The 22,230-nt window shown below is 37.3% G+C and overlaps 1 protein-coding gene across 10 annotated transcripts in view; it reads left to right on the top strand.

Annotated features, from left to right (window-relative positions):
* The window catches only part of LOC114319594 (uncharacterized), a 66,056-nt gene that overhangs the window by 31,721 nt on the left and 12,105 nt on the right, over positions 1–22,230 (top strand). For 5 of the 10 annotated variants that reach the window (XR_014332411.1, XR_014332409.1, XR_014332408.1 and 2 more), the window contains one exon: positions 7,881–8,370. The exons of 4 other annotated variants lie outside the window; for them this stretch is intronic. The gene's annotated coding sequence lies outside the window, so the exon portion shown is untranslated. Of the gene's footprint in view, positions 1–7,880; positions 8,371–22,230 lie in introns of those variants that run through there. One more of the 10 variants, XR_014332407.1, reaches the window with a different exon arrangement.

Raw genomic sequence — 22,230 nt, 5'->3', positions numbered from 1 at the left:
AGATGAATAGATAAAAGACTGTGTTACTGTGAAAAATAGAGTTTCATGATTCCAATTTATGTAAAATCTTAGTTCATCTTCTTAATTATTCACAATCTGTGTTTTGTTTTAGCCTAATACAGTCATATTTTGATGTAAATCTTGGGATAAAGTGTGTATTGGTGGGAAATGTAGATAATTTTTCTTTCTTACCCTTATATAATAGTCACATTCTTATCACATGACTAGATTCTGTTAAAAAAATTAAATAATTGAGTAATAGAAAGAGGACATTAACACTTGAATAGGGACCAAATTGAGTTTTGACCAAAAGTATAGGGGGTTGGCTGTCACAATTTCATGTACAAAAATAAAATTTGACCAAAAGTGTAAAGGGTTAACTGTCATGATTTCATATGTAGGGGCCAAAGTGAGATTTGGTGCAAAATGTTGGGGTGCAAAGTGTAATTACCCAAAATTATTGCTATTGTTGAAGGATGTTTTATATATTTTTGTAAAGAATGTTTGGTTGATATTGTTGAAGGATGTTTTATATATTTTTTTGTAAAGAATGTTTGGTTGACATTATATTGTTACAGGGTACATATATTATTATTTGTATATATATTATTTGTGAATGTGAATGTGGATGTGTGTGGATGTATTTTATTTTAGAAAATATTAATAATTTGTACACGAATGAATTAATAAAATATATATTTATCTTATGAAAATAATTATTTTGCGATAGTAATAAACCGTCCCTAATGTAATCATCATTTCCTTTCATTTTATTAGCAACGGGTTAACTTCTCGCATATACATATTAGTGCCATCTTTAGCGACGGTTTAAACTGTCGCGAATACATTATTGATTTAATTATTTTTTTTGCGATGTTTAAGACCGTCGCTAATAATACTTTTTGCGATGTCAGTTACCGTCTCTAAATTTTTTTTGGGTGATGGCATCTTAAATTGTCGCTAAAAGTTATATTTTTCTCGCTTTTTTGTGTCAGATTAAACTGTCGCAAAAATTATTAATTTACTGTCGCTACAAGAAAGCCACGGTTTGTAACTGTTGCAAATACCTTTTGTCACTCTCCCTTTCGTCACCCCCCATTTTCCGTCGCTATTTCGTTGCAAATTTTTATTGCAACGACATGTGGTCTTTATGTGACGGTTGAGACCATTGCAAAAGGTCTGATTTTTTGTAGTACTTTTGCAAATTGTTATTTTTGCTCCTTCGCAGGTGACATTAAAAGTCACCTTTCAACCTGTCTACTTCCCTCATTATCAATTTAATTCTTTTCATTTTCTTTTCTTTTTTCTTTTTTGCTTTATCAAAACATCTTTAGAACAGTAGAACATATTATGTTGTTATCATTATTTTTGGAGTTTCAATCATGAGAGAAAAATAAAAATTAAAAAAATCATATAAGAATTGTTCGAGTCCCCCTTCAAGTCCCTCTTCAAGTCCCTCCTCTAGCCTAATAGCAATCAATCACCCTTCTTTTGTGCGCCTTTGTTGAAAAGAAAGGCAAGTTGTCAATTTTGCTGGACCAGAGCAAATTTGTGGACTAATATGCTTATGAGATGTTGTCTAAGAGCATTTTTTTTTTTTTTTGGGTGGTAATTATCCAAGAGCATCTTAGTGATACCTATTTTAGTATTGTTAAAGTTATAATTTGACATGTTATAGTAGCAAAATGTCAAATTATAGTAATAGTGACATGCCATTTTGGCATAATGCTAACTAACTTTCCTTTTGTTTTTTTTGGTTGTGCATGTGATGTTTTTAAAACTTTTTTCGGAATACATTATATATATATAAAAAAAATTTAGTACTTTTTGTTATTTTTTTGGTCTTTAGTGAATTTTTTTTTTTTTTTTAATTTTAAAAATTTTCACTTTTAGGTTCCACTTGACTAAATGGACCAAAAAAAAAAAAAAAAAAATTGGTTATTTATTTATTTATTTATTTATTTATCTTGTGTTTATGATGATTTTGCTAGAAAAGTATTGAAAAGGAGATCGAAAAAAGAGATCGCATTTGGGTTGATGATGTGGAAGATTTGGTAATGCCGAAACTTGTGTCAAATTTGATAATAATTTTGGCATTGCTATAATTTAGCACAGGTTATAGCAGACCATTGGAGAACATAAAGTTGCAACTCTTGCCAAATTTTGCCTATAGCAGCTCCAATGGCTAGCCACCGTGTGATGCCCCAAAAATCGGAAACATCAGATAATATATTAACAAATAAATACATGGTTTATGTAAGGTTAGAAGAGTAGGAAATATCACTAATGAGTCATTTGGTTAATAATCAAGCAAGATCTCAAGAAGGTCAGAAGAGTCAATATAGCCTCCCTTCTAAGTTCAACTACCTTAGATAGTAAAGATACGTTTTTGACAAATCTTGACAAAGTATTAACACAAGGTTTACATGAGTTGACGGACAAGGTTTACATGAGTTGACGGAGTATGCGGATAGGTTACAAATGATATGTATAATAATTACAAAACAGGTCTTAATTACTACAAGGATTAATCACGTACAAACTCAAAACGTGTTTACATAACTAGTTCCTAACTCTCAAAGGATAGCCATACGTTTTCAAATATTTCAGCTTTGCCATCGACCTACCTGGCATGAAACGCTATGAGTTTTGAATGCCCAATAAATGCACACAGACACCTTGTCCCTTTTTCCTAATCGTATTCGCCATCACAATTGTAACAAGCAAGTGATAATGAAGCATGATAATCATTCAATAATAAAGGATTACAAGGTTAGACGCCAATAATTTAGAAATTCCCCAAAGAGATTTTGTCCTCCCAACCACAAGAATTGAACACCAGACTATTCAGAACTCTCCCTTTTGCTGCTTTGTTGCAGAACTTACCTCGAATACCTACCAACAGTTATATATCGCGTAGAGTCACCCGCAGGGCTTCAAAAGGGATGACGAAAAGAAAAAGGTTTTATCATCCCGAATCCCACTTTATCCTTCCAAAAAAGTTTTATCCTCTTGAATGTCCCATCTGAACCCAACCTTATCTCACCAATCAAACCATCGCAAAGAATCTGAATACGTCCTTTCCATTTTAGGGTTTACGTGATAACCGCTTACGCAAGACTTAACATTTTATTAGGGAGCACATCCCATCAATCCATACATAACACATTATGATCTCTTCATTATTTAAGTGATCGAAAACCCAATACCACCCCAATTAAGGTTTCCGTTGAGTTAGATGTCTTAAATTAAAGTTAGAACAACTTAATAAGATAGTAATATCCACATCAGTATGAGCATCATCAAATGAAGAAGATAATGAACATAATCATAATACATGAAATATCATACCAAGACATGATCATATGCTGATAAGCATATTCATGAAGACAAGAGCTTAGAATGCCAATGCAAAACTAAATTTCCAGATTCAGTACCATTTAAAGATTAAAATCAAAAGGATCATTTCAGATTTTTCCCGAGCCTGGCCTTCCTATGGTTCGTAGATAATTTTATCTAGTTTTCGAAATATTTTTCGGAAATGGAATAGCTTTCTAGATTTTTAGTTATTTAAGAAACACACCAGCGCTGTCCAGATTTGTTGACTTTTATGAAAATCCTATTTTGTTTCAAACCGCTCGCTCGTTTTCAATGAAACCAATTTTCCTTGAAAGCAAACTCTTTAAGGAAGTTTTTGACATAAACCTGACGTCCATGAGATTTTTCTATATTTTTCTAGAATTTTTGAAATTTGGCTGTAAAATAGGTTTTTCACTTATTTTGTGATGGAAACATACTAAATAATGTATCAATAACTCGGATTTTTAGAGAGATGGTGTGCCTTTGGAAATAATATGATATATGAGAAGAAAAATGGTAGTTTTGCATCTATTAAGAGGAAATATGCGTAGAAGAAGGATCAAGCCCCAATTCATCAACTTTGAGCACATGAACACCATTACAACACATCTGAAAATATTATTTCAAGACTCTAATAACATGTATTTGAAAAAGGAAAATAAAAGAGAGAGTTGTGTTATGGCTTACTTGAGGCTTGGTTGGTTAACTAACAAGACCTTCTCTTTCTTTCCTTTCTTCCACCAAGCTCACTCTCTTTCCCTCTCTTACTCTCAGCTGAATGAAGTGTTTGTATGTGTGTTATTGTATGTAAAATGCTAGGGGTGAGGTTTCTTTTATAGGAAAATTGGTGCTAAAGGTCTAAAGTGTCCATTGGTTGGAATTGGATTGGATATTTTAGTTTTACTTGGAATCTAATGGAATGGTGAATGATCAGAGGCCTTAATTATACAATTAATCGTGATCTAGTTAGGATTTGGTTAGGAGTGGACTTAGGGTGGAGGCATGGTTCCATGTTTTAGGGGTACTTGCCAACACTTTTCCTTGATTTCATGGATATGGTTTGAAAAAGTTGTATAATTTTCTATTCCCTAGGGTGGCTAGCCATGTGGGCTGATTTGAGGGAATTAATTTATTTTTTTCTTGTGTACAATTGTTGGAAATTGCAAAATATAGTGTATAATATAGGTTTAAAGGTACAAGTGTGTGTATATATATATATTAGTACTAGTTTGGGGTCAATTATCGATTTAATAAAAATGTGAGGGCTTTCGTTTAATTCATGTATTGGAACATTTATTTAAGTGCAATATTTAATTTAATTAGGATCTGGAACTTCAATTTGGTTACAGTTTCTTTATTTCAAATTAAATGGCGAGTCGTAATGAGAATCGAAAGTCTAGGGTTTTTGATTGGCAAATATAGTTAGGGAATTAATTTAATTATTATTAGGACTTTGGAATGATCCCTGAGTTCCCGGTTTCAATCAAGATCTGCGAGTTTTCGGTTGGTGCGTGTTTTCTGCTCTACAGCTAAAATTGAAAATAAATAAGGGAATGAGGGTCTTTATTGAAATAGTTCAAAAGTAGGGGTGTAAATAAAATTACAAAGGTCAAGGGCCTCATAGTTAAATAATTAATATTATCGTATAAAAATGATTACTAAGCTATCGGGATAGATTTGGTTTTGTACGGGTTTATTCGTGATGCATCTTCGATTCTAGGGTTAAATTTGTGAATAAACGAAGAACTAATAACTCAAAATTTAGGGATGCAATAGGGTTTACAAAAGTTAGGGGTCTCACACACTGAGTTGCTCTAAGAAAATTAAAAACCAAAATCTAAAAATTCACAACTAAATTATGAATGTTGAATTTTAAATTAAGTATTAAAAATGAGGGCTGCTATTTACCCCTACTTTTCTTCTTAGAACTACCACCGCTTCCATTTTTTTTAATTCCAATTTTGTCCTAACATAAAATTCCACTTTTATCCTCATACCTAATCTTCTAATCATAATTTCCTAAACCCTAACCCTAACCCTAATCCCATCCTCCGTCACCTCCCCCATAACCGCTATCATCACCCCCCTCCTCTACCATCGAAAATGAATCAGAAGACATAGCAAGAGAGAGAAGAAGCCGTCCACCTCAAAACCCTAGCAGCATAGAAATACAACTCGCACCATCGCAGGTCACCACCACCACCATCATCGGTCCCAGTGATCTTCCCCAACTCATCTTCTCCTCGTGCTACTGCCGCAAGACTCCCTTATCAATTCCTTTTGTTTGTTGCTGAAAACCCTAATCGAGATCGCGATCTAAAAACCCTAGTCGTTATTGCGATTTGAGATCGTGATCTGAAAACCCTAGCTGCGATTGTGATCTAAAAACCCTAGGCGTCGTCTCAAGTGATGCTAAAGAAGAAGAGAAAGAGGAAGAATGGGGGGGTTTGCGATAGTGATGCTGTGGGGTTGAAGAGTGGCGGCGATGGTTGCGGTGAGATGTGCTGAGAAGTTGTGGTTGCTGTGATGAGGGGCTTTGGATGGTGGTCGGAGATGGTAGGGGTTGCTGGAGGTGATGGGGACGGTATTAGGGTTAAGATTAGGTTAAGGTTTGGAAAATTAGGGGTATAGTTGGTATTAAGGTGGGGTTCAAAGAGAAAATGAAGGAGACTCATTTTGCTGGGTGGGGGTTCAAAGAAATAGGGATTCCAAGGATTGAAGGTAGGGGTAAATAGCAGATCTCTCAAAAATTGAATGTTGAATTTTTTAATTTGAAAATTTGTTTGATACGTACAAAAATTTAAGTTATGAATCTAGTTAAGCTGTTTGGGGTGTACCAAAAAGGTGATGTTTAAAATCTAATAATTTTTTTAAAAAAAATCTTTTTAAATGTTGAACTGAGTTATCAAAATTTCACATTCATCACTTATTTAATTAGTTCAATATTGAGTCTCAATTTAATTTCTTACGTGCACATGCTATAATATAGGTATATGGCTGTTTTAATTATAGATTTGTGAAGAAATTTGTGAAGAAAAAAGAAAAAGATAAGAACAAAATATAAAGTAGAAATAGTAGTTTATTTATTTATTTCATTTCTTTCAATTCTCTTCAATTTTTCTTTTGCTTAATGAATCTAAAGCATAAAAGAATTAAACTTATTTTAGGTTTTGTTTGCATCTTGCATTTAAGGGATTGAATAAAGAAGAGTGTGAAAAATGTGAATACAATGTTCTTCTGCTTAATGAAACTCAAACGAACAAGAAAGTCCACTTCCACGTGAGTGGGGGCTTTTGCTTTGGTGGTGCAATAATTAGGTGTTTGGGATTTGCAATTTCTTTTTTCCATCTTTAATAAATTTATTTTTTAAAATTTTTAAAAAATATTAGGCTTCTAGATTCAGTTTGAATAGACAAATCGAAAAATTGAAAAAAAAAAAAAAAAAAATCAGAAAAGACAAAAATAAGCTTAAAATAGTGGATTTTTTTTGGGGCTTGTTTTGGCTTTTAAAATATTTTTTAGATTTTTAATTTTTTTACTTTTAGATTTGTCTCACAAGATGGATTGGAAAAGTAAAAAAATTTGACATAATTTTGAAAAAAAAGTCACTAAAGACAAAATTTTAAAAAAAAAAGAGGTGGCTTATTTTGTTAAAATGTCTAACAACTTAGAAATATGACCAAGAATGTAAAAGAATAGTTAAGATTTAAATGAAGTATTGTAGGATTGATGTGTAAATTAAATCTGAATCACATATTGATATTTTTAGATACATTTCTAAATAAAAATTTTGAATTTATAATATTACTTTGTAAGAATAAGCCCCATTTTTGCTTTTCTTCTTCTCATGTTGTCGATTGATGATATTTGGTCTTGTGCTAGTAGATGATTTAATTTTCTTTCGATACCGACCCAATTGGCATTGGAGAGTTTTACTTCAATGCTTGGAGCACTTGACTTTGCTTTATGAGTAAATTACACTTTACACCATTGCACTAAATCTCACTTTAGTCTTTACACATGAAATCGTGACAGTCAACCCCTGTATTTCTGGTCAAGTGTCAATGTTTTTTTTTGTTACTCTACCGTATAAGTCTTTAATAGAAGTCAATAATGTGATAAGCATATGATTTATCAAAAAAAAAAATAATGTGATAAGCATATGACTACGAAATAGGCACAAAAGAGGAAAATCACTTCAATTTTTCATCTATACACATTTCATCCCAAAACCTACATTAAATTATGATTGTATTAGGCTAAAACAAAATGCATATTGTGAATGATTAAGAAAATAAACTAGGGTTTTACAAAAATTGCAAAAATGCATATTGAGTGACTGAGGACTATATTGAGTGTTTAGTTCTACCTATGTTTTTGCTTATCAACATGGACTCGGAGGTTATATCTGCTATTCTTTTAGGGTCATTCATCTGTTCAACTCCCCCATAGCCCCAGTTATGTGGTGCTCGAACAGATGTATCCTCTGCTTAGTTTGTGCTTTGGTGCTGTTGGTGTAGTTTCGAGTTGATTGGGATTGCATCTATGATGGTTGGAACTTTCTATGGTTGCTGTTGGTTCCTTGGGGATGTATGCTCCTTATTGTTGTCTGCTGCTGCTGGTGATGCTGTGCAGCTGGTGGCTGCTGCTGCTGCTTGTTGCTGGTTGCTGCTTTGTTGCGGGTGAATGCTGGGTTGCTGCTGCTGGTTGCTGCCTGCTTGTTGTGCTGGTGGCTGCTACTGCTGCAACTGCCTTGGTTGCTGTCTGCTTCTGGTTTGCTACTGCCGATTTGTTCCAGGTTGATTCCTTGGTGCCTGCAGGTGTCTTTTGCCTTTGGTTCAATAGCTTTCCACTGTGGTCTGTACAGGGATCTTTATATTTCTTATATTTGTTGTGCTTTTGGTTGTTTTTTCTTATTTGTAGCTTGCTTTGTTTTAGTCTTGGGTTTCTTTTTCATAATTTTTAGTTTGTTTTGGTTTTCTTTGATGGTTTAGGTTTTGTTTTGTTGGTGTTGTAAGGCCTGGGAATGCCCCTTGTATATTTGTATACCCCCCACCCCCCCCCAAAAAAAAAAAAAAAAAAAAATGAGAATCACAAAACTTTGTTTTCACGACAAAAAAATAGGTTTTTATGGCATCAAATGTATGTCCTGGATACGATTTTACGACACATGATGTAAAGCTGTGTTATGACAAGTTATGAAAAGTCATTCACTTTCATGGCATGCCACAGTACACCATTAAAAATCCTTTAACAACTGATTTTGTGCGTTGTGTTTAATTTTTCTACAACTATTTTTGCACGCCGTTAATTCACAAATGACAACGCCTTATTGTTCGTTGTAAAGTATGTAATTTAACGACCTATTCTACCTACAAAAGATAAGTACAACAAACGACGACATTCATAGACTAGTGTTGAAAATTTCATACAATGGCCTTTTTGGCTTACCGTAGAATGTGTATTTTTTATTTTATTTTTAATTCAGCATGTTCTATTTGACCTATTCTATACAATCTAAGAAAGCATTACAAACAAGCTTCACAAAGCATCAATCAACCACTAAAATATTATTTCAAGCATCAAAATGAAACTATATCCATAAGTTATGAACATTCAATAATTGTTGTACATTCCAAACATTCAAAAACTATCCTTAAGCTCAAAACCATTCAAAAAGAACTATCCTTAAGTTCTAAATTGTCCATAAAGTTCTAAACCATCCTAAAACTATATCATATATAGGTTTCTAAACAAAATCCAAAACTATCGGAAGAGTATAGAAATCCATTCATCAAAGTCATATAAAAAACTATTTATAGATGTTAAGATTTCTACTCAAAGTACTCTAGCAACGGTGCTTCCAACAGCATCCTCAAGTGCAAATACTTCACAATTAGGGTGAAATAATGGCACATTGACTTTGACATGGTTAACCCATACTTTCCAACACCCAGGGCTAAGAGGCACATGATGTACTGTTTAGAATTTGTTAATGCAGTTGTGCCTTCCGCAACCACCGCCTTTGTCTCATTCCAATTCAACAATTTGCATTTGACATTGTTCAAGTTGGATCCATCATTCCCACTTTCATTTTCATCATGCAACTATCATGAAAGCAATACATAAAATAAGTAAATGAATTGAAGAAAAAATTAAGGTAATTGATAATTCCTGTGGGTGTTGATTTTCGACCTCACAACCAAATAGATCTCTTTGTAGAGATTTGGGGAACTTAGCTGGAGAGCACGTGTCAGAATAAATTAAGCCAATACCTGCACACAAGAAGACAAATAACACTGCGGTGGCTCGTTCACCTGGGGGCATTTCGACGATCAAGTCAGTAACTTATCTCTCAAAGATATCAAACAAGTGAACAATTCACAAGAAAAAGCATACCTTAGACCCAAGGACTGGAAAGGAGGTGCGTGGCTTTCTGAGAAAAGTGCAATTCATAAGACGGTTTATCTTCAAATTAATCTTGACTTGTGAATCATTATATGGTCTTTTGAAAAAAGGGAGGGAATTCCAATGGGATGACCGATGTTAGTTTGCCTTCGAACAAGTTAAATAGTATTTTTAGAATTCACCTGTGTTGTCACCACCAGAGTCGGGAAAGCCACTGATCATGTACCTATCAGTGACAGACTCAACTATGGGATGCATGCTTGCACAAGAGTTAGAAGCAAAGGTGGAAAAGACCATTTACTATCTGAGTAAAAAGATGTTGGATTGTGAGACTCGTTACACATTTGGAGAGGACTTGTTTAGCTTTGGTTTGGCCCACTAGGAAATTGAGACACTACCTATTAGCCCATTCAGTAATTCTGGTTTTGAGATTGGATCTCATTAAATATCTCTTTGAGAAAATCGGCACTTACGAGTAGGCTAGCTCGTTGGTTGCTTCTTCTTTTCGAATTTCTGGCAGGCCATCCAGTAGAAGGGGAGGAAGATGTAGAGTACCTATTCTCAGATGAGGAGATCTTGCAGGTAGAAGAAGATGCATGGAAAATGTACTTTGATGTAGTAGCTAACCAATACGGTTATGGAATAGGCGTGTTGCTTATAGCACCCGATGGTTCCCATATATCCTTAGCTTTCAAACTCCATTTCAAAGTATCCAATAACGAAGCTGAGCATGAGACGTGTATTGCTGGATTAGAAGCTGCCTTAGAATTAGGGGCAATAAGGTTGGATGTCATCGAAGATTCGAATTTGGTTGTTTCCCAAGACAATGGAGATTGGTAGGTTAAAGAAGAGAGAATGAAAATTTATCACCAGACCTTGGACATCCTGACTCCAAGGTTCGAAAAATTGACATTTACACATTTGTTAAGGGAGAACAATCGGTTTGCTGATGCATTGGCAACTCTGTCCTCTATGGTAGGTATACCGATTGGGGTTAAGAAGCGCCCAATCATTATTGAACAAAAGTATGCGCCTGTGTACGAAGAATAGCTGCAATAGAAGTGGTTCAGGACAAGAATCCTTGGTACTATGACATTTGGAACTTTTTGGAGGACATGTATCCACAAGGGGCAAATGACAAAGATAAAAGGTAAATGCAGCGTCTAGCCATCTAGTTCATCATCTGTGGAAGTAAGCTGTACAAAAGAGGGCATCTGGGAATGCACAAGCTGTGTAGAAGAGGAAGAGTCGTAGCGTCTTGTGGAAGCCATTCACGGAGGAGAGTGTGGAGCACACATGAATGGTGTAATGTTAGCCAGGAAGATCCTCCGACAAGGTTACTATTGGTCAACCATGGAGGACAATGGTGTTAACTTTGCTTGGCGATGTCATAAGTGTCAAATCCATGCTAATCGCATGAATATTCTGTCGAAACTCTACAATATGACTTCACTATGGCCTTTCTCAGTTTGGGGCATAGACGTCATCGGAGCAGTCTTACCAAAAGGCTTGAATGGACACGAGTTCATTTTAGTAGCAATCGACTACTTCACCAAATGGGTAGAGGTGCAGTCCTATTCCGTGTTGAAAGCTTTGCACGTGGCCAAGTTCATTAAGAATAACATCATTTGCAGATATGGGGTGTCGATTGAAATAATATCAGACAACAACTTACACTATAAAAAAGAAGTGTTAGATTTACTTGAGAAGTACTATGTGACCTTCCACAAGTCGTCGACATATAGGCCGTAAACCAATGGAGCCGTTGAGGCCGCGAACAATAACATCAAGAATATTCTACGAAAAATGGTGGAATCCTACAAGGATTTGCTAGACAAGCTACCTTTCGCCTTGTGGGGTTATAGAACATCAATCCAAACTTCTACAAGGGCAACCCCCTACTCCTTGGTGTATGGAATGGAGGTTGTTTTACCGATTGAAATTGAGGTGCCGTCGTTGAGAATCATGGCTGAGTGTCAGATAAGAGAGGCGGATTGGCAATAGAACAGGTTTGAAGAGATGATGTTGTTTGATGAAAGGAGGTTAAAGGCGTTGTATCACATCCAGAGATACCAGCGCAGAATTGCTAGGGCATTCAACAAGAAAGTTAAGTCAAGAAATCTGAAAGAAGATATTGTTTAAAGACAATTGAGCTCCTATCTATGATCCTAGGGGCAAGTTCCGACCCAATTGAACTGGTCCTTGCATCATCAAATCTATTTGGTCATGAGGAGCAATCATTCTCATGGATTTGGATGGTTCGGAGGTTCTCACAACCGATCAACATGAACAAGTTGAAAAAGTACTACCCTTGAGAGGCTCGCTAGACCGAAAATCCAAAAGGGCGACCTAGGCAAAAGTAAGAGCATGGAAAAATACAAATAAATGAAACTAGAGCTCGTGAGGTTGAAAACCTGATAGGGCGTCTTTGGCAAAAGTTAGAGCGCAAAAGGAGAGAGTTAATGTCCGAATAAATCTTATTCAGGAACTATTTAAGGCCTAATTCCCATCTTTGGGATACGTAGGCAACTTCATCTTGAAGTTCGGCCCTAACCATTTTCAACTCATTTGTCCTATCCATTGTTTGATCGATCCAGCTCACCATCTGTTGGCTTGATTGTTTTACCTCCATTTCGACAGAAGATTTAGTTGCAAGATATAACAAGGGACAGAAAAATAGTAAAAGTGAATGCAATTGTGGGTAGTCATGATCTTCTTGATTTGGGATTGTACGTCTTGAGGATTGATTCCATGTGTATCAGGTAGTGACCGCTTACGAAAATTTGTTTTGAAAGGTTTTAATGAAGTTGATTTTCACAAAATTTTACTTTTTGCAAAACCAGACTATTCTATGGACCAAAAAGAAAAATTTTCAGTACTCACAACTTTAATTACATGATTTCAAAATAGAGAGTAGAAATAAGCACATCATCTAACTCTCAAGCCAAATCAAAGTTACTTTTACATCATAAAGCTTAAAGAGAAAAGTCAAAGCAATGAACTAAGGGCATAGATGAGTCATGTAGTGGTCCTCTATCTCTTGTCCAGACTTTCAGAAGTCTCTATCACCAAAGATGGCCCAACCCGTGTTTTATCCTCAAGCCAAGCCAAGCACTCGCCAGAAAGGGCACGATTGAAGCCAACAGCGAGGGCCAGGAGCTGTTTCGTTCTCCAAGCATTTAGGTACTGAGCCAAGTGTGAAGCACGGGTCAAGAATGAAGCCAAATATTGAACCCCCTCAGTAGAGCAGGTCTGATCAAGCCTAGACTGTCATATGAACCTGAATGGGAAATAGAAAACACAGTGTGTCAGGCCAATCGGTTGTATCCTTGGCTAGCGAGACATGCTGCAACTCATCTCATGCAAGTCAAGCCAAGGGCATCGCCAAGCAATGTCAATTGCAGATCTACTGCATATCTAGTCACACCATAACCCCTTTGTGGGAAAGTTCGCTAGCTGTGAGCAAAAGAAGTAAGATCTAGCAGAGTACTCGGGGCAAGGGTCCACAACTTTTAGTTTATCCATCAACCACACCTGGGAAGGGAGAGAGATTAAAGAATAGAGAGATGTGCATTGAGAAGAAAAAGTAAGGGAAGGACTTTTGAGAGAAAATAGAGATTGATTACCAAAGTGATGTGAGAATCATAAATAAGAAAGGGTGGGAAATAGTACCTGAAGAAGTAGTGGATTCCCTACGAACCGAGAAGTATCCCACTGGTGGAAAACATCTAAGCCGATTAAGGTTTTGGCCAATGCCGAGCCTATGCAACTTCGGTATTCCTTGAGGCGTTGGGCCACTTCAATCAGCTTAATGCTGGCTCCGCTGCAACTAGGGGTAAGTCGGAAGTGTGCTAGCAAGCACAAGTAGAGGGCGTGTTGACGATGACCTTGCCAGAGAAGGCCACTCCTTTCCCTAATGTCGGAAAACTGATGAATCAAGCCATGTACATCCAACTCTCTGTCGTGAGCCAAAAACCAAACCTCGTTTAAAGTAAGACCACATATTCGTTCAAGAGCTCGTGCATGGCCAAAACGGGGTTAGGGCATAATCTCTACATTCAGCGGGACTCCATCAATGCTTGAAACTCTTCGAGAGTGGCACATATCTCTTGAGTTCTGAAGCGAAACACATAAGTGAATAGGTCCTAACATTGGGCAGCGGCATAAAGGAACGGAAAACAAAGTAAAGTGTGGCTCAAAGAGAAAAGAGTATTTACGCCAAAACCGTTAAAGTTTACCTTGTTTGTGCCGTCCGAAGTGGCCATCCAATCCTTGAGTCTATTGCCAAGCAAAATTTCCGTCTTTGGAGCAAAATATCAAAAGTTTGTTGTTCTGCAAAGAAAACAATGAGAGAACACCTTATATAGAGATTGGGAATGGATAAGTGCAAGAAAATTGTATCCCACTTCCCAGCCGCTATTTGGCTTCGACCGCCCTTATTTAAACTAGGCCGCGTTTATTTAGGCCTAATCGGGGCTTAATTCCTGCCAAACAGAACAGTGGCTGCAGAGGCAGCAAATCTTAACGTTGTGTTTCAAAGCCTTGTTTAGCTTATTTTTGTTTTTCTTTTATCGAGTTATATTTTTCATTTTGGTCGGTTGAAGGCTCTTATCTGGTTCAAAATTAATTCAAAAGCAATCATTCTCAGTTTTAAATTTTTGTGAAGTGTTTTTTTGTGCTCAAAGTGCTATGCCATTTTCGACATAATGGGAATAACAATTTTCTTTCCTTCATAAATTGTTGGGTCCAACCGCAATCATAGTTTTATAAAGAAAAGAGAGTTTTCAAAAAAAAAAAAAAAAGCAAGCAAAACAAAAGGACATATCTGAAGCTGCATAGGTTCCGAACTACAAAGCAAAAGCAAAAAGAGAAGAAGGAAAAATTGGAGTGTCTGAGTTTGTTTCAACTTCAAAAATTTCAAAAATTGAGATACATTGGTAGTATGGTAATGGATCAGTATAATACACTACCATTTGTTAGAACAATTTTCTGTGTAAAATAAATAACTTAAAACCAAATTAAACAAATAAAAATAAATTACTTACAAAATTTATTTATCGAAATGAATAAGTACAAAAATAGATCAAGTCGAGTGTGTGACACTCAGTCTTTAAAACAGATTCACACCGCTTCAGTGCTTACGAATAAAAGATGTCTATCTCCCTGGATACAGTGGTCTACACAGATTGTAGTAGCACTCCAAATAACCTATACGGCGAGCAAAACCTGTGTTCTATACTTTGAGAATTTTTTCTTTTGAACTAGTATGAAAAGCAATGCACACAAAGAGCAAAAATGGGAAGAGAAGATTTTTTTTGAATCTTAGAAATGCTAGAACAGATCTGCTTTTATAGGCAGATTGGTGACCATTCAGATCTGTCCGAACATGTATGAAATTTAAATGAATAGATATGTTTTTGAAATGAACAGGTACAGTTTCAGATTTGAATCTGTCTGGGAAAAATTGTCCGGAACTGTTGGGCAATTTAAACTTGTTAAAATAGTTTTAATCTGTTAGGAATTCGGACTGAGGAGGCAACATTTGGACGGAAAATCAAATTCAATTTTGGCACAAAATTTAAATTAATTTCATTCAGAAAAAAATAATTTTCCTACAAGAATTTCTGGAAAAAAATTCAAATAAATTAATATTAGAGCCGACCCGGCCCACAACCGGCATGGCTCGACTGTTCGGTCGGACGGACGGCGATGGCGGTGTGCGTATGTGGTGGTTTGGGCTAAGGCTCACTTTGTCCATAACTCCTCCCTTTTACAAACTTGGGATGTCCTTTGGGGCCCAACTCAAGTGTTGCCACTTAGAACTTATATATACGTATAAGTTCTTTTAAGTTTCCAATGTGGGATAATCATTTTAAAGAAACTCACATTTTATTTCTTGAATTGTCCATTTTATGAATCGGAAAACGACGTCAACTTCCCATTCACTCATAAATGGTTTTGATGAATTGCCTTCACTGTGTGACTTGCCATGCAACAAGGAACATGTCACTTCTTTGGATTGACCTCAAAAGACGTGTGGGACTCACTCAAATTTGGGCTCAAAGTTGGCCGAAAATAAGCCTATAAAAACCATAATTCCAGCAATCCCCTACATAAATGGAATTTGACAGAGAGAAAATGCAACAACATGATCTAATTGCAGAGAGCACAGAAATTGGAAATATTTCGCAAAGGATAGGTAACTTTTGGCTTTGAACCTTTCCCTGTGAGACACTATCAGATTTACTAGCTAACTAGTGAACATGATGTCTTGAACTGTTTAGTCATTTGTGTAAACCAAGACAATAGAACTCACATAGTATATTACCAGACACAGTTTAGTTCTCACTATTGTGTTCATTTTGGCCCTGAACAACCTGGTCTTTTGTGAGTGCTTTAGAGAATTGTAGCCCTTCACAAATCTCATATAACCGGCCCAGTTCACACTTACATAAGTGATTCTTATGAAGAGTATCTTGCCATACTCCACTAGGTATTCCTAGATATAAGAATCATTAAAAGTATTACTTAACCTAAGACGCTGCAGACATTACTATTTATCACAGAAATGGGTAGGAGTTTGACTCCCCAGTAACCCTTATGAGTTATACACAACTCGGTTGTCCGTTTGAACCTAGATCTTGGGATCTCCAGTCAACTAGGTTGGGTTGTCGTTATGGTAACTCTTATTTAATAGGCTTAATTCTCATTCCCCTCGATGAATTCTCAACTAACTCTCTTGCTAACCCTTTAGTAAGTGGATCCGCTACGTTGTCTTTAGATTTCACATATTTAATGAAAATAATTCCATTAGAGAGTAATTGTCTCACGGTGTAATGTCAACAATGAATATGTCATGATTTACCGTTATATATATGACTCTGTGCTCTACCTATTGCTGATTGACTATCGCAATGTATGCATATAGCAGGCGCCGATTTTGGCTATAATGGAATATCTTCAAGGAAGTAATGAAGCCATTCTGCTTCTTCCCTAACTTTATCTAAAGCTATAAATTCTAATTCTATAGTAGACCTAGCAATACAAGTTTGTTTGGAAGACTTCCAAGATACAACCGCACCACCAAGAGTAAAGACATATCCACTGGTAGATTTTGGGTCTCTAGTATCCGATATCTAGTTTGCATCACAGTATCTTTCAAGTACTACTGGATATCTAGTATAATTCAGCTTAATGTTACGAGTAAATTGGAGATATCTTAGAACCCTTATAATAGCTTTCAGTGTTCTACTCCTGAGTTACTTGTATATTTACTTAATTTACTTACTGCATAAGCTATATCCGGGTGAGTGTAGTTTATCAAGTACATTAAGCTTCCAATAATTTGGACATACTCTAATTGAGAAATACTTTTCTGTACATTTTTAGAAAGAAACAAATTTACATCCACATGTGTTCTAGCAAGATGATCGTAATCTTTGATGAATTTGTCAAGTATTTTCTCAATGTAATAAGATTGTGACAAAGCATAACCTTTTGATGTTTTGGTAATTTTCATATTAAGTATCACATCAGCAATCTCCATGTCTTTCATATCAAAATGTTTATTCAACATTTTCTTGGTAGTTTTAATCATATCATTATTACTACTTATGATGAGCAAATCATCCACATAAAGCATACTATAACATAGCCTTTGTTTATGTTTTTAATATAAACACATTTGTCACATTCATTAATTTTGAATCTATTTGACATCATTATCTTGTCAAATTTTTCGTGCCATTGCTTTGGCGCTTGTTTTAAACCATATAATGATTTAACTAATTTACACACTTTCTTTTCTTTTTCTGGAACAAAAAATCATTCTAGTTGTTCCATGTAAATTTCTTCATGTAACTCACCATTTAAGAAAGTTGTTTTAACATCCATTTGATGAGTTTCTAGATTGTATAAAGATGCAATGGCAATTAGCATTCTAATGGATGTTATTCTAGTAACTAGTGAGTATGGGTCACAGTAATCAAGACCTTCCTTTTGTCTATATCCTTTGAGCACAAGTCTTGCCTTGTATTTGTCAATTGATCCATTCGTTTTCATTTTTCTTTTGAAAATCCACTTGTACCCAAGAGGTTTATAAGGGCTTATTTTCTAATAAAAATGTTAGAAAATTTGGACTAAAAGATTTTGAGATTCTAGCACGTTTACTACGCCTAGGTTCCTCTTCCTCATTTTGATCTATCTCTTGCTCTTGTTCTTAATCTTGTTCTTGATCATGACTAGTAATAGCATCATAAGATCTTTTATTAGTACTAGTCTCTTGTCCAGTCTTGTTTGGAAATATATGTTCAAAGAACGATGCTGTAGACACCCCATTTTTGACCGACCTTGAGACTTAGACGTCACCGATTGAGCGCTTGGTGATGTTGCATAATGTGCTCATTCAGAAGTTTCAGAGTCGCGGCCGTGAGCCCTGCCTCCGGACTTCCGAACCCTCTTCTTTGCCTTGCCTCGGTTTGCGAACCAGACTCGGTTTTCTCTGTTTCTTTTCCTGAGGGGAGGGAGAGGTCCCGTAGACCATCTCTCAGTGGCCGTGGGCTACATTTGGTGGCCGTAGGCCATTTTACCCATTTCGGAGCCCGGTTCCCGGTTTTCGGAGCCGTCAGGCCGTGTGCCTCGGTTCGGGACCGCTTAACCATCTCAAATTTGCTCTGATTTTTGGCATACATCTTATTTTCTCCCTTTTGAGGGACACTGAGGTCCGAGAAACCCACTTCGTGGCCGAATGCCACTTTCGGTGCTTAACAGCCCATTTTTGGGACCCCGAACTGCGCGTTTTGGTCCCCGAACATTCGTTTTGCATCGGTTTTTGTTCATTTTTGGCAGGTGCCTCTATTTTATCGCCAGGAAGGTCACTGGAGGGTGGGAGGCCAGCAATTATCTTGGCAACCAGTTATATTCCATTTTCGCCCTCCGACACCCGTTTTTCGCACTTCCGAGCCAATGTTGAACACCTTGGAGCCACTTTCTTCAACCCCAAACCACATATTTGTGATGTACACACATGGGAGGACCCTAAAAGTTCATGGCCGGCCACTATTTCCATTTGACCCTTTTGAACTCCTCCTTCCGAGCCAATGTTGAACAACCTGGGCCCTTTTTCTTGAACTTTGAACCACATATTTGTGTTGTACACACATGGGAGGACCTTAAAAGTTTATGGCCGGCCACTATTTCCATTTGACCCTTTTGAACCCTTCTTGAAAATGGCTTGTTCTCTCTCTTGTTTTAGAGTTTCCAAATTCGAACCACAGGGTTGTGATGAGGAGACCTGGGAGGCCACCTTTTTGTGGTGGCCGGCCAGTAATTATTCTTGACCTTTTTGACCCCTAGCCGGCCGGCTAGGGGGGGTGGCCGGCCGGCCACCTGCAACAAAATTGTCAGGCCGGCCGTGTTCCTTGCAGTGCACACTTTACAACTGTATAGCTGTTTCCCCCAGAAAATATCTATATCCGGGGGATATTTTGTGGGGGAAAAGAGAGGCTCATTTTGGCTCCACTTTGGCCTAGAGTCTTCTCTCCCTCTCTTGCATATATTGCTGGCCTCCCAACTCTAGAAAAAGGGTTACAAGAGTTGCTTAGAGGAGATAGATACATATCACCCCATTTCCTTCAAGTTTTGGGCTCCATTTCTTCATCATCTTCAAGCTCTACCATCACCACTCCATTCCAGCAGCAAAGGAGGGGATTCCAGCAGCTTAGAGTCACCAAATCTGGTCCAAGAAGCAACAAAAGTGTTGGTCTTCAAAGGTAAGTCCAATTGCCCTCTTTTCTAGCTCATTTTTGCACCATCTCTAAGCCATACATGCTTGCTGATTTGAACTTCGACCAAAACTGAAAAGGTCATTTTTTTGAGCTCATTTTCTTGTTTCATTAAGGGCTCAACCCTGTTTGAGCCCCCCATATTGCACTTGCTTCAATATCCTCCTTGAATGCTATTTTCTTGCATGCTTTGGCAACCCATTATGCTTCAGTTTTTGGCCTTTTTACAGTACTAAAGATAGTCTTATTTTGGCCCATTATTCATTTTTCATTAAGGGCCTTTCATGATTTGAGGTATATTTTATACACTTCATGTTATATCCCTCTTTTGGTCCCCATTTTTGCATGCTTTGGCAGCCTATCATGCTTCTGTTTTTGGTCTTTTTACAGGCCTAGAAGTAGTCTTATTTTGACCTTCTTAACATGTTTCATTAAGGGTCTTTGGCCATTTGTGGATTATTTTGTATACTTCATGTTATAGCCTCTTTTTGAGCCTCATTTTGCATTGCATTTCTAGCATCTTTGTATACTGTTTTGAGGTTTTTACAGTTCTGTAAATGTGCATATTTTTGGCCCCTCTTCAATATTGTTGAAGGGCCCTAACCTATTTGGAATTAGCAGCTATGAGTTGCTTCATAACCTCATGTTTAGGGCCATTTTTGCATGCCATTGTTGCCCTATCTTTGCTTGCTGTTTGGCCATGATTTGTACTAGAAAAATACTTATTTTGAGGCTGCCTTGCTTCTGTCTTTTCATTCCTTGTACCAATTATGCATGCTTTGTATAGCTGTAGTTCATTTTATGCGCCTAATTTGCATTTCGGGAGAGATTCCATGCATCGGGTGTGTTTTCGCTTCATTTCGGGGCTGTTTTCCTCCACATTTCAGTGCTGAAATCCCATTGGCATGTTTGCATATCATTTCCATGCCATTGCATTGCATTTGCCATTGCCTCGGTTTGCGTGCCCGTGTGCACGCATTTCGAGGCACTTCATTTTTCATTCATCGGCCTCTTATGTGAGTGTGGCTGAGGCTCTCTCATATTAGTGTAAGTCCATGTTGCATTCTATATGCCATTTGAACCATATTGCATTGCGTATGCGATTGCCTCGGTTTGCGTGCCCATGTGCACGCATTTCGAGGTACTTCATTTTCATTCATCGGCCTCTTATGTGAGTGTGGCTGAGGCTCTCTCATGTTAGTATAAGTCCATGTTGCATTCTATATGCCATTTTAGCCCTATTACATTGCGTATGCCATTGTCTCGGTTTGCGTGCCCGTGTGCACGTATTTCGAGACACTTCATTTTCATCCACCGGCCTCTTATGTGAGCGTGGCTGAGGCTCTCTCATGTTAGTGTAAGCCCATATCACATTTCCATGTCATTTGCATTGCGTATGTCATTTTCTCGGTTTGCGTGCCCGTGTGCACGCATTTCGAGGCATCTATTTTTTACAGCATAGTGCATACTAGGTTGTATCTTAGATCGCATTCTGTCATTTTCTCGGTTTGCGTGCCCGTGTGCACGCATTTCGAGGCATCTCATTTTCATAGCATTGAGCATGCTAAGTTGTATCTTAGTTGCATTCATGCATATCATGCATATTGCGTCGTGTTCGGGATAGGAGTTAGCCCGGGCACGGGAAACGAGGTGCGTTTCGTACTCCGAGTGACGGAATGTGTCTCAATTCCCAGTCATCGACACTCCGGATTACCCATGATGGAGTTAGGTTCTTGTTGTGTTTACACGTGCATTCATTCTATATTAAGTTGCACATTTCGACTCCTCTGCCATCATGCATCGATATGCGTGATTGGTGGCACGAGGATCGAGGCATGCATATATCTATGAAAATACATTGCCATGCCCCTTTCCTACTCTCTGTTGCAGCAAAATGAAGAATCAGCAACTTTTCGGAGTCTGGCACGCTTTCCAAGAATAACTGCTAAACAGAGGCTAATTGGGGCATCCCGGTGGATTTCCGCGCAAGGTAGCCCAGACATGCATCATTCATCAGGAGCAAGGCAGCCCCTGGCTTGCACGCCAGTTTTACAGTTTTCTTATTTAATTTGTTAATTAATTAGGAATTTGTAATATTCGGACTGTAATATTCCTTTATTCGGGACTGTATATTTATTCGGATCCTCTGCGCGAGGGCATAACTGTAATAAGTGTGCGTGTGTGTGTTGTATGTCTTCCAACCCCACGTCTTTCTCCCTTTTATTTATCCGCTTATGATGGTTAGATTAGGGCATATTTCAATTAGCATACAGTATGATAGCATGTTTGCATCATTCATCTGTTTTGCATGCACCGGGCTCGGCGCATCATGCTAACTGCATTTGTATTTCAATTCCAAGTTGAATACATGTTAGTTGTAACATTTCATATGCCATGTTTAGAATAGCCGAGCCTGCTATAGTTTGCATTTTTGCATGTGTTGCATTAGGCATTTCTGTATACTTAGGATCATGCATGATTTCTAATGTAGTCTCTCTTTTGGCTTGGAGTACTCGGTAAGTTTTATGCTTTAGCATCCTTGCATGCGTGCGAGTGCTGCCATGAATAGCATGCTTACCATGAGGCTAAATGCTTATGTGATATATCTGCCTGAATGCCTGTGGGTGAAGGTTGGGTTGTTTAGATTGGAATAAATCATCAAATGTTTGTTCTAAGCCCA

The sequence above is a fragment of the Camellia sinensis genome, chromosome 6 (assembly GCF_055761805.1).
Source record: "Camellia sinensis isolate YWXY chromosome 6, ASM5576180v1, whole genome shotgun sequence".
Taxonomy (NCBI): domain Eukaryota; kingdom Viridiplantae; phylum Streptophyta; class Magnoliopsida; order Ericales; family Theaceae; genus Camellia; species Camellia sinensis.
Note: the sequence above shows the minus strand (reverse complement) of the source record. Positions and strands in the feature narration are given on the sequence as shown.